Source organism: Saccopteryx leptura, chromosome 2, assembly GCF_036850995.1.
Source record: "Saccopteryx leptura isolate mSacLep1 chromosome 2, mSacLep1_pri_phased_curated, whole genome shotgun sequence".
Lineage (NCBI taxonomy): Eukaryota > Metazoa > Chordata > Mammalia > Chiroptera > Emballonuridae > Saccopteryx > Saccopteryx leptura.
In genome coordinates this window covers 3636810-3649133 of record NC_089504.1, presented here as the reverse complement: position 1 = coordinate 3649133, position 12324 = coordinate 3636810, and the positions used below count along the sequence as shown (strand labels likewise).

At 57.7% G+C, this 12324-nt stretch overlaps 1 long non-coding RNA gene across 1 annotated transcript; it reads left to right on the top strand.

Moving 5' to 3' along the window:
- The first annotated feature begins 6157 nt into the window (after positions 1-6157).
- LOC136392884 (uncharacterized) lies at positions 6158-7970 on the top strand. The gene is made up of 3 exons (XR_010749004.1): positions 6158-6200; positions 7103-7217; positions 7856-7970. It is a non-coding gene; the product is annotated as an uncharacterized lncRNA (long non-coding RNA).
- The last annotated feature ends 4354 nt before the right edge of the window (positions 7971-12324 follow it).

The window sequence follows — 12324 nt, the reverse complement described above, 5'->3', positions numbered from 1 at the left end:
TTCCCGGCCCACCTCACCTCTCCCCCTGCTGAGCCAACTGCAGGGCCCAGAACCAGGCCCCAAACTGCTGCTGGGGACCAAGGTGGTGATGATCTGCAGCCACCAGAGGAGCTGATCTCCCCAGTGACTTGGATTTCCTGGGGCTGGCGGGAGAACTGGACGCCAACTGAGCCTGGCTGAGGGGTGGGGGGAGGGGCTGGGGGCTGGGGGGGAGCAGGTCCTGGGTCTGTGCTCACATGGGACTGTCCTTCCTCCGGTTCCACCCAGCCCTCCCCGCTGGGAGTTGGGGTCAAACACTCCTCCTCCAGTAGGTTGTCCTTCGGGCCAGCCCCTCCCCCCACCCACCAATGGACAGATCTCCACGGTGTGTATCCAACTCTCCTAGTAAGTCTAAAACGCAGAGGATGGACCCGTGGAGGATCCTACCCAGGTGGGTCTCTGATTTCCACACCCCACCCTCGCCAGCAGTGAGTGTGACAGCTGCTCACCTCCTCCCTTCTCTGCAAGCTGTCCGATTTCCCTGGAAGGCAGACAGACAGCCAAAGTCCATCGGAGAGAGCGCCCAGGCCTAGACCAGCCCCGCATCTCACCCTGCACTACCGCTAGTGCCCACCAGGGGGCAGGACACGCACAGGAAACAGGACTTGGACCTAGGCCAGGACGACTGACCCGATGAAGTGGAGCATACAGTATTTCTTTAGAGAAATGTCTATTTAAAATGCATTGTCCCCCCCCCCTCTTGTTTTTAATTGACTGATTTTAGCAAGAGAGGAAGGAGGACAGAGAGAGAGAGACAGGAACATCGAGCTGTTAATGTATGAACCCTGCTGGGGCTGGAACCAGCAACCTCTGCACTTCAGGGATGATGCTCTGACCAACCTAGCTATCCAGCCAGGACTGTAGTTTTAACTGGCCTATTTGTATTTTATTGTTGAGTTGTAAGAGTTTTATATTATACTCTTGCCTCTCAATCACTGACATGCCACCCACACCGAGGAAGACCTGGACATTTCGGGTCCACATAAGCCACGGCCCCGGGCGCGTGGACAAGCACAGGAAGCCCCTGGGAGGCCGAGGTGATAATGCAGGTGGCTTGCATCGTCGCAGGCTCCGCTTAGACAGGTATCACCCAGGTTACTTTGGGAATGTTGGGATGAGGCATCACCACTGAAAGGGAACCAGAGCTTCTGCCCCACTGCCAACTTTGATAAACTGTGGACCTTGGCCAGGGAGCAGACTCCGGTGCACGCTGCCCCGAACAAGACCGGAGCTGCTCCAACCACTGCGGTGGTGCGACGGGGCGCCTGCCAAGTCCTGGGGCAGGGAGGCTCCCAGAGCAGCCTGTCACCGTGAAGACCAAGTTCCTCCGCAGAGGGTATCGATGGGGCCTGTGTCCGGGCAGCTGGAAGCCACGGAGAGGGAAGTCCGTTCAATGCTCACTCGTAGCCTGACCAGGCGATGGCGCAGTGGACAGGGCGTAGGACTGGGACGCAGATGTCCCAGGTTTGAAACCCTGAGGTCGCCGGCTTGAGCACAGGCTCACCAGCTTGAGCGTGGGGTCTCTGGCTTGAGAGTGGGATCATAGACATGACCCCATGGTCACTGGCTTGAGCCCAAGGTCGCTGGCTTGAGCAAGGGGTCACTCGCTCTGCTGTAGCCCCCCCGGTCAAGGCACATATGAGAAAGCAGTCAGTGAACAAGGTGCCACAACGAAAAATTGATGCTTCTCATCTCTCTCCCTGTCTGTCCCTCTCTCTCTCTCTCTCTCTCTCTCTCTGTCAATAAATAAATAAATAAATGCATGCTCACAGTGCTTTCGTCTTCTGGGGGGTATATTATATATTCGCAGTAATAGGCCCCGATCAGGTATGGAAAGACTGGCAGACCTGTTCACTCCTTCTGTGGGTTGTCTTTTCACTCTCTTGATAACGTCCTTGGATGCACAAAAGTTTGGTTTTGATGAAGCTCAATTGAGGTATTTCCCCTTCGGTTGCTTATACTTTGGGTCTCACATGTAAGAAACCATGGCTTCATCCAGGCCATCAAGATTTAGTTCTCTGTTTTCTTCTAAGAGACTTCTAGTTTGAGGAGGTCTTGCATTGACAGCTTTGATCCATTTTGACTTAATTGTTACGTCTGGTGTGAGGTGGGGGTTTGCCTTCGTTTTCCGCAGGTGGTCATCTTGCTGTCCCCAAAATCTTGGGAAGACTATTCTTTCTCCATTGTCTTGGCATCTCGACTTATTCCAGAACCCTTGCTTGTTTGTTGGGTAGGGTTTGGGGGTTTTTTTGTTTGTTTGTTTGTTTTTTACAGGGACAGAGAGAGAGGGATAGATAGGGACAGACAGACAGGAATGGAGAGAGATGAGAAGCATCAATCATTAGTTTTTTGTTGTGACACCTTAGTTGTTCATTGACTGCTTTCTCATATGTGTCTTGACCGCGGGCCTTCAGCAGACTGAGTAACCCCTTGCTCCAGCCAGCGACCTTGGGTCCAAGCTGGTGAGCTTTTTGCTTAAGCCAGATGAGCCCGCGCTCAAGCTAGTAACCTCGGGGTCTCGAACCCGGGTCCTCCGCATCCCAGTCCGACACTCTATCCACTGCGCCACCGCCTGGTCAGGCTGTTGTGTAGGGTTTGACTTGCAATTCCTCAGAAGTGTTCTCTCCACCTGAAGGATTTTCCCTGGGCCTTCAGAGTTTCACCCACTGCATATATTGACTGGTCATGAACAAGACAATTATTTTGCATATTTGACAAATTGTCTTTTTGTTTGTGGTGGGCTCGTAAGTCCACACCTTGTTACCTTCCCCCCACCCCATGGCTGGGTGGACCACACTGCACTGTCGTCCGGCCGGATTATTACGGAATCTTTCTAATGGGGTTCTCTGCCTCTGTACTTGCCCCCCGCAATCTACCCTCCGTGCAGCAACTGCAGTGATGCTTTAGATACCCAAGTCACACCTTGATTTTGTGAAACCTCTCCAAGGGCTTTCCGGCTCACCCAGAACAATTATATCGAAAAAGCTCACGTCCTTAGGATGAGCTACAAGCTTGACCCGATCGGCCCCACCCTCTCTCTGGCCTCGTCTCTGGCCAGTCGGCCCCCACCCCACGTGCTTCAGGCCCTCTGGCCTCCATTACGGTCCCCCTGGAAGGTTCCAGGCACTGTCCCACCTGGAGACCATCACCTGATGCTCCTGGATGTCCCACCTGGAGTCCTCCTCCACCGACGGTTTCCTGCCTCACTTCCTTTGCGATCATTAATTCTGGTTTCAAATGTCGCCCTTGTGAGGCCGTCCCAGACCGTGCCGCTTAAAACACAAACTGTCCCCTTGACCCAACACTTCCCATTCAACTTGTTCCACTTTGACTTTCCCCCCTTGCCACCAATCGCCTTTAAAAATATGTACTTATGTGAATCAGCATCCAATCAGGATACAGAAACCAGACAATAGGTTGAGCAGGAATAGTTTATCCAATGAACAGTGAGCCATACAAGTTCAAGGGGAACTATAGAGTCTAGCCAAGGATTACAGCAGAGCAGCTAAGAGAGAAACAGCTTGTCAAATATGCTCAAGAATTGTCTTGTTCATGGCCGATCCACATAGGCAGTAGGTGAAACTCCAAACGCCCAGGAGAAAACCTTTAGGTAGAGAAAACACTTCTGAGGAACTGCAAGTCAAACCATACCCAGGAAACACGGGTTCTGGAATTAGCTGAGATGCCACGGCTGGATTCACACCTTGTTGGAGAAGGCATGGTTGCGCCCGAGTATGGTGGAGAAGTTTGCTGTGTTGTCCAGGGCCATCACGGTCAGGGCCATGGACCAGCGAGCAGGGAAACGCAGGTTGAGACTGGCAAGGAGACCTCTCTCCCCTCCCGGGGCAGATGGGCTGAGGCTAGGAAGCCTACAGGAGTCACAGAAAACCCACCTGTGGGGCTTGGGGTGCCACTGAGTCTCCATACGATGCCGTCCAAGGGATTCTCTGTGTTCAGTGTGGTGAGTGCCTGTGGACACCCCTTACACGTGCCGGTGCGAGTCATACAGGAGGGGAAAGAAAGAGAAAACGGAAGTGCCCGGAACCGGAGGGAAGCCCCTTTGTCCTAAGCCTCCTGCTCACAACGCTTAACCCACGCCAGGTGCAAACGAGCAGTGCCTACTGGTCCAGCTCCATGGCTGCCCAGCAACGGACGGTGACGTGTTAATGCTGCATCCCAGGGACAATCTGTCGAATGCCAGCACCATAATTCACTTACTTGTTTTATTTTTGTCCATGCCCTTCCCTCTGTGGCTCCCCGCACAGCCACGTCATCATTCTGAGGGTGTCCTCCACACGGCTCATCTGGGAGCGGGCACCTCGGGAGGCGCGAATACGGGACGGCATTATGTCTTCTATTCGTTGGAGGCACGTAATCACCACTCACCAGATCCCAGCAATCACCACTCACCAGATCCCAGCAATCACCACTCACCAGATCCCAGCAATCACCATTCATCAGATCCCTGCAATCACCACTCACCAGATCCCAGCAATCACCACTCACCAGATCCCAGCAATCACCATTCATCAGATCCCTGCAATCACCACTCACCAGATCCCAGCAATCACCACTCACCAGATCCCAGCAATCACCACTCACCAGATCCCAGCAATCACCACTCACCAGATCCCAGCAATCACCACTCACCAGAACCCAGCAATCACCACTCACCAGATCCCAGCAATCACCACTCACCAGATCCCTGCAATCACCACTCACCAGATCCCAGCAATCACCACTCACCAGATCCCAGCAATCACCACTCATCAGATCCCAGCAATCACCACTCACCAGAACCCAGCAATCACCACTCACCAGATCCCAGCAATCACCACTCACCAGATCCCAGCAATCACCACTCATCAGATCCCAGCAATCACCACTCATCAGATCCCAGCAACGATGACATTCCACCGCCCAGCGGGGAACTGGTGGGATGGATGCCGAGTGGGAGGGTCGGGTCTGTGCCAAGTGCTCAGAGGCTGGGATGGGGGTATTAAAGGTCAGCCCTGTGGGGAGCCCACAGAGCCTGGCCCAGAAGCCCCAGGTGACCTGCCGGTGACGGTGAGCACAGAGCCCTGGAGATGAAGGCCCTGTTCCTGGCCGTCGCATTCGGCCTGACCACTGCCCTGCAGGCCCAGGACCCCCTGTCCTTCTCTGGGGGACTGGATGTGAGCCTGAGAAGTCCGCGAAGGGCAGGAAGGTGCAGGGGTAAGGCCGTGCGTGCTTGGCGGGGGGCATTGGCGGGGGCTCTGTCTTAGAAGATACCACTTAGGATAAGCTTTCTGACCCTGTGCTCCTTTCTTGCAAGGAGTGGTCAGGAGGACTCTTTCCTGCTGACTCCGGGAGGTCCCTCCTCAGCTCAGGAGCTACTGACCTGATGCCCTGGGAACCCAAAGACACTGCAGGGCCCCTGGCATGAGGACTCATCGGGTGCCCGCTGATGGTTCCTGCAGAGACCAGAGTCGTGAGCTTGCAGACAGCTTTCCGGTTGGGGCTGGGAGCCCTGAGTGTGGGGCTTGTTCTGACGCAGCTGGGGGGGTGCAGCTGTGTGGGACCCAGCCTGCCTTTGGGGGCTGCAGCCAGTGCCCTGTGAAAGGCGGGGAGGTGGGGGAGGTGCCCTGGGCAGTGCCATGGTGGGCTCACAGCCTCTGCCCTGCTTAGCTCACAGGGACATGGTATGTGGAGGCCACGGGGCCAACGAGAACCTGCCTAAGGAGAAGAGGCCCAAGGACCCAAGGAGGTGCCCCTGGTGACGGCGGAAGCCCTGGATGGTGGGGACTGGGAGGCCTCGTTCACCTTCACGTGAGGGTCGCCCACCGCGGGTACAGCTGCCCTTCGCTCCACCCCTTCCCCTTCCCCTCCCCAGGCTGCGGGGTGGCCCAGGAGCGGCCCCTCATGAGGCCTTTTCCCACCCGAGTTTGGGGTGTTGGTAAAATGCACATGCTCCTGACCTTGGGGGAAAGAGTCGTGGACAGAGTCAGGGGTGGGGGTGGGAGGGGCGGGTCAGAGGTCCACCTGCCGGCTGAGCTCAGGCCGGCTCTGGGGGGTTCCCTGAGGGCGGCTCCCGCGCCCTCCTGTTCTCCAGGTAGGAGGGGCAGTGCCCCGAGAAGGGGACCGAGATGGAGAGAACGAGGAGCCGGGCAAGTCCAGCACCTGTGAGCGCCCCCTGCCGGAGCCCCCTGCCGGAGCCCCCTGCCGGAGCCCCCTGCCGGAACCCCCTGCCGGAACCCCTGCCCGAACCCCCTGCCGGAACCCCTGCCCGAACCCCCTGCCGGAACCCCTGCCCGAACCCCCTGCCGGAACCCCCTGCCGGAACCCCCTGCCGGAACCCCTGCTGGAACCCCCTGCCGGAACCCCCTGCCCGAACCCCCTGCCGGAACCCCCTGCGGGAGCCCCCTGCCGGAACCCCCTGCCGGAACCCCCTGCCGGAACCCCCTGCCGGAGCCCCCTGCCGGAGCCCCCTGCCGGAACCCCTTGCCGGAGCCCCTGCCGGAACCCCCTGCCGGAACCCCCTGCCGGAACCCCCTGCCGGAGCCCCCTGCCGGAACCCCCTGCCGGAACCCCTGCCGGAACCCCTGCTGGAACCCCCTGCCGGAGCCCCCCGCTGGGGCCCGGGCCTCCCCGTCCGGGGCGGCCTTGCTGCTCGGGGCTCCTGGTCAGTCCTCCTTCCAGGGGTCCCCGTGTCCCAACATCAGGCACTAGATGGAACAGCAGGGGTGAGGGGACCACGTCCTCCTTCTGGGTGGCCCTGGCCACTCACCCTGTGGGGAGAGTGAGGTTTGTGGGAGGGGAAGTGGGGTGGTGGGCAGCTGCTGGTCTGACTCCTCTGGTCCCTGGAGACTCCAGAGCTGGATCTGGGATCTTTCCCAGAAGGGGGCGCCCCGCCCCCAGTTTTAGGGTCCCGGGCACAGGCCTGGAAGGGACGCCTGGGTGACAGGTGCTCAGTACAGCTCAGGGCGGCCACGAAGCTGAAAGGTCTGAGTGTTCCCTACTGTGGTCCAGGGTATGTTTTGCAGGAATGAGGACTAGAGATCCCCTTTTCTCTCTGTGTCCACAGCTGGGGGCAGGAAGCGCATGGACATTGAGCAGTGGCCCGTGAGGGACCGCTACATCCTTTCCTGTGAGGGCCCGCACCACGGGCAAGGGCTCCCCACACCCGGGAAGACTCAGGGGTAGGGGCTGCCTCCCCAGGCCCTCATAGACCTGTGTCTCCTGCCCCTGCCCCACGGTCCCTGCTTCCGGGAGCCAGTGGAACCAGCAGCAGCTGCGCCCGGGCTCCTGAGTCTGATCCCGCTGCGGTGGTCCTTGTGCGCCTGTCAAAGCATCCCGCCTGGGGCTGTCGGCCCTGCTCCCTCAGTGACCGGACTGCTCACCAGGGGGTTCCGGCCACCACCGCTTCCCAGTGCCCCTTCCTGGGGGTGGGGGACCTTGCTGACAGAGGCCCTTTTTGGCAAGGGCCCTCAGGCTGGGGGGTGAAGTCCAACAGTTCTCTGGCCAGAGGGCAGTGGAGTTCTTCCAGGCCACTAGGTCCTTCCAGGTTAGGGATGTGACCCTGGAAGTCAGCTTTGGGATCAGGCCTGGGTCCAGGTCCCCAGGAGTCCCTCAGTGGCTCAGAATGTCCCCACCCATGCTACCCCTCTTACCAGGGACCTGTCAGCAGGATGGTGGCCTGTCTTCATACCTGCTCCCCGTCTACTTTCAGGGTGAACCCTCCTCTCCAAGACCCGGCTGCTCTAGGGCAAAGCCCCGGGAACTGGGGGTACTGTCTGCTCCCTGAGACCTGGGGCTCACCTGGGCACCTGCCCTGCAGGTGGAAATCCTGATGTGAACCTGGAAACCCTGGAAGCATTTCAGAACTCACCCAGGCCTGACCAGGCAGTGATGCAGCGATAGAGTGTCGGACTGGGGCGCGTCATCAGCTTGAGCCCAAGGTCGCTGCTTGAGCAAGGGGTCCCTCGCTCTGCTGTAGCCCCCAGTCAAGGCACATATGAGAATGCAATCAATGAACAACTAAGGTGCCACAACAAAGAATTGATGCTTCTCATCTCTCTCCCATCCTGTCTGTTCCTATCTGTCCCTGTCTCTGTCACAAAAATAAAGAACTTCACTCAGGGCCAAGGACTGCCACCGGAGGCATCTTAACGCCTGCCCAGATGGGGGAGGGGACCGCTCAGCCCTTCCCGTGTCCACCCCGAGCCTCCCTGTCCTGTCTCTTTCAGGTCCCTCCTGTCCCACCGTGTCCCACTGTGTCCCTTGTATCTTGTGTCCCCCATAACCCTCCTGCTCCTCCCTCTATCCCCTCTGAGGGGGAGACGTCGGTGCCCTGACATGTCACAAGGACACGAGGGGTCCTTGCTGTTGGAGTCTAAGCTGCGGGCAGTGATGGAGTCGGGCCCTTGTCCAGGTGGGTTTTTTTCTGGTTTCTACAGAAAGCTGCTTTCCTGAAGGTGATTAGAGTAAGTGACCCTTGCAGCAAACAAGACTCCTAAGTTCAATGGGATGTCAAGGTCCACCAGGGGCACCCTCAAGTGCAGACAGGAGGGACCCTATGTGGGCTAGGCAGAGCCTTCTCTGCTCTGAGATCCCCTCCCGGAGCTGGTCATCGCTTCCGATGTCTGTCCCAGACATCATTTCCAGGACAGTTAGGGACTCCTTCCTTTACTCTGCTGAGTTTCCTATTCGTGCAACTTGGGAACAACAGGTCCAGGTCTGTCCCACCTGTGCACCTGGTAGAAGCTGGATCCTGCCCTCCACCCCGGCTGCAGCCCCAGAGCCCCACGTCTGTCCTGGCCTCACTGACCCTCTCTAGGGCAGGGGCTCCACACTCCCCAGGAGCTCCGCCAGGGCTCCACCCCCAGGACCCCCTCTGCTGCAGGACGAAGGAGGACCCCATGGCCGGGGCCCACCCTGCACCGCCCGCCTTGTTCCTCTTTCCCCAGCAGCCCTGGAGTCCCTTGCCACGGCCCACACAGGGAAGTGAAGATCTGAGTGGGGGCGAGGGAGGATGAAGGAAGACGCAGAGACATAGATCTAGTCTGGGCCAGGTGGGACAGTGTGCTCTGATGGAGACACACTGCCCCTGATCCTGGAAAACCTGTGTGTTTTATTAATATATGCTTAAACAAGAGGGTGTGAGGGTATTGTGCTGGGGGTGGAGGCGATAACTCTGGAACGCTCTATCCTGCAAGCACATGGGGACATCCTGAGCCTGTGGTAGCGCTGTGTGCTTGCACCCTGCTTCTGGCGTCAGTGCCACAGACAGCCTTCAAGTTGTTTTAGTCACCTGCCCTGCCAGGTCCCTCAAAGCCGATCAGGGCCCTTGCTCCGCTCTCAGCTGCACGAGGCCGGCACAGAAGCAGTGTCTCTCTACAGTTTCTCTCCCAGTTCCATATAAAGAGCATCAGCAGTTCCTGGTGACTCTGCCTGTCTATGTGGCCCCCGGGTGCGCAGGGCACGGGGAAGGGGAGAGGAGGCCAGGGTGGGAAGGACAGGGGACCCAGCGATGTCCTGGTTCTCCATGGTGCTGCTGCAGTCTGACGGGGCAGAGGGCTGGGTGCTGCGGCTCTGCCCGCGGTCCTGGGGGAGGCTCAGGTCTGACACCCACAGAGCTCAGGTTCCGAGTGGTCACGTGGTTGGGAAGATGGGGGTGTGAGGTGACAGGGCTGGCTCCAGCCCAGAGGGGGGGACATGTGTGTAGGTGGGTCACCTGGCCCTCTGGTTCGCCACTGGCTGGAGGCTGTGGCAGGAGGATGAAGACCCCAGTCAAGGGTGCAGGCAGGAAACCAGGCTGTCCCGGGCCCACCAGGATGGGGACAGCAGGACAGTGGGACCCCAACCGGGGTGCCACTCTGCTCCTAATTATGCTATCACCACTGTTTCCAAAAATTATGCGGGGCTTTGCAATAACTGGCCTGACAGCTGCCCACTGGGGCCAGAGTCTCCTGGTGGGAGAGGTGACCCCTGCCAAGCTTCCCTAGACACTAGCAGTGTGGGGAGTCCCTCACGCAGGGTCAGGGCAACCTCCCAAATCTCAGAGGCCCGCGGTCCCTAGTGGAGAGTGGGCAGTGTCTCCTGCATGCCCCGCCCATGGGGCGTGGCCTCAAAGCCCAGGGAAGGCGGGGTCCGGAAAAGGCTCTGAGCAACACACACCCTGTGTGGACATCACAGGCTCCCTGCCGTGTTAGGTGCGCAGGCTAATGCTTCTGCTCACCTTCGGGGAGCAGCTCCTCCGGGTCCAGGCTCCAGCGCGAAGCCGTCTACAGGATGTTCCCGAGGTTCACCGCGGGGTAGCGCGTGTCGGGTCATCCTCTCCGTGCTGGATGGTATTCCACGTGGATAGGCCGCTGTGGGTCACCCGTGCTTCAGCTGATGGACATTTCGTTTGTGCCCACCTTCTTGCTGACGTGAAACGTGATGCACCGAATGTGCTTCATCGTGGACTTGAGTCCCTTGTAAGTCTTTGGGTCAGATGAGATCGCGCGCCTTCCGTGGGCTTTCTGTTCCTCTTCACCAGCTTTGCGTCTGTGTGTCCTTCTGAGGACCTTGCCCAGGAGGGAGCCCGGAACTTTGTCCTGTCCATTTGGTGGGCGCACCCTCAGCAGAGGGCCAGTGTGGCCAGGACACAAGGGTTCCTAGAAGGTCTGGGACCTGGTGGGGGTGGAGTCACCCACCCTCTGGAGTAAGAGCTGAAGAGCAGCAGGGTGTCCAGGAGCCTCACCTCAGCATGCCCAGGCACACACACACACTCGATCACACGCACACAGCACAATGTGCACATACAGATCCACGCACATATGCACACACACATGTACACAGACACGTCCATATAGCACACATAAAACATACACGTGCCTACACATACATACACAAACTACACACGAGAAAAACAAACACATGGGTACATCTGCACAGAAGACACATATACACATATGCACGTGCACACACTCATATAGACACGTGACGCAGCACACACAGACACAAACGCTGCCTGTCCACACTTCTCTGAAAAGCAATTTTTGAGACTAAACTGCTGCTGTTTTAAAGGGTACTATGGGAAACTGAGCACCTTTATTTTTGTATCAGAGATATTATTTTGAGATTATTAGAATGTTTACATGTAGGAGATGACCCTGCACTAATATAAACGGCAGTTAACTGCAGAGCAAGGGTTACTTGGAGACAGGAGATCTTGGAGTGTGTTAGCCATGGGGAGACACCGGCCTGGGTTCCCTGAATGCAAGTACGCAGGATTCTTGGAAGAATGCCCCAAGAACAAGCTGTCCTTGGTGACTGATAAGCTCTGGACTCTGACTCCTCTTGTGTCCCTGATCATGAAAGAAACAATAGACATGTAGGCTTGGGGATGAAACGCATGGGAAAAAAGGCTTGTGTAACTTTCTAGTTTTATCTGCTGAGCTGCGGCTTTGGAACTCAATAAACATGCAGTGGCGCAGTTTCTCGGGGCTGAATCCGCCCAAGAGTTTCAGCCCATTAACTTGAATCTGGTGTGTCTTTTGCCTCGCGAGCCCGAACCATAAAGAAATTCGTAACATTTACACACACACACAAAAGTATAAACATAGCCTTAAACACATAAAAGTATTCTCAGTCCTAGTCATAATATAAGACTGTCAAATACAAATATTTGGAATTATACCCTCAGGCTGTGTGTAAACAGGACCTTTTATTCAGGGTTGACAGGAAAACAAGTGGCCTCACAGCAGCAATGTGGCCATCCCTATGACACTGCAGATGCAGTGACTCTCTAATACAGTGTCCCCTGTGTGGGGGCGGCGTGCCCCAGACACCCCTCTGCACTGGACACGTGCACGTTACCCCTCGCCCCTTCTTCACACAAAGGTGGACACAGCACAGCTCCTCCAGCAGGAGGTGGGTGCGAGAAGGGTGCCCGTCCGCACCATGGCACAGGAGGTGGGTGCGAGAAGGGTGCCCGTCCGCACCATGGCACAGGAGGTGGGTGCGAGAAGGGTGCCCGTCCGCACCATGGCACAGGAGGTGGGTGCGAGAAGGGTGCCCGTCCGCACCATGGCACAGGAGGTGGGTGCGAGAAGGGTGCCCGTCCGCACCATGGCACAGGAGGTGAGTGTGAGAAGGGTGCCCGTCCGCACCATGGCACAGGTGGTGGGCAAACAGGAAGGGGAGCAGGGGGGGAAGCACCCATGTCCTGATGCAGAAAGATCGCTCCCTGGTCCCCACGGCTGGCCCTCAACGAACAGTCCCTCAGACTCTGTGCTGACTATTTCAAGCACCTCTAGAAGT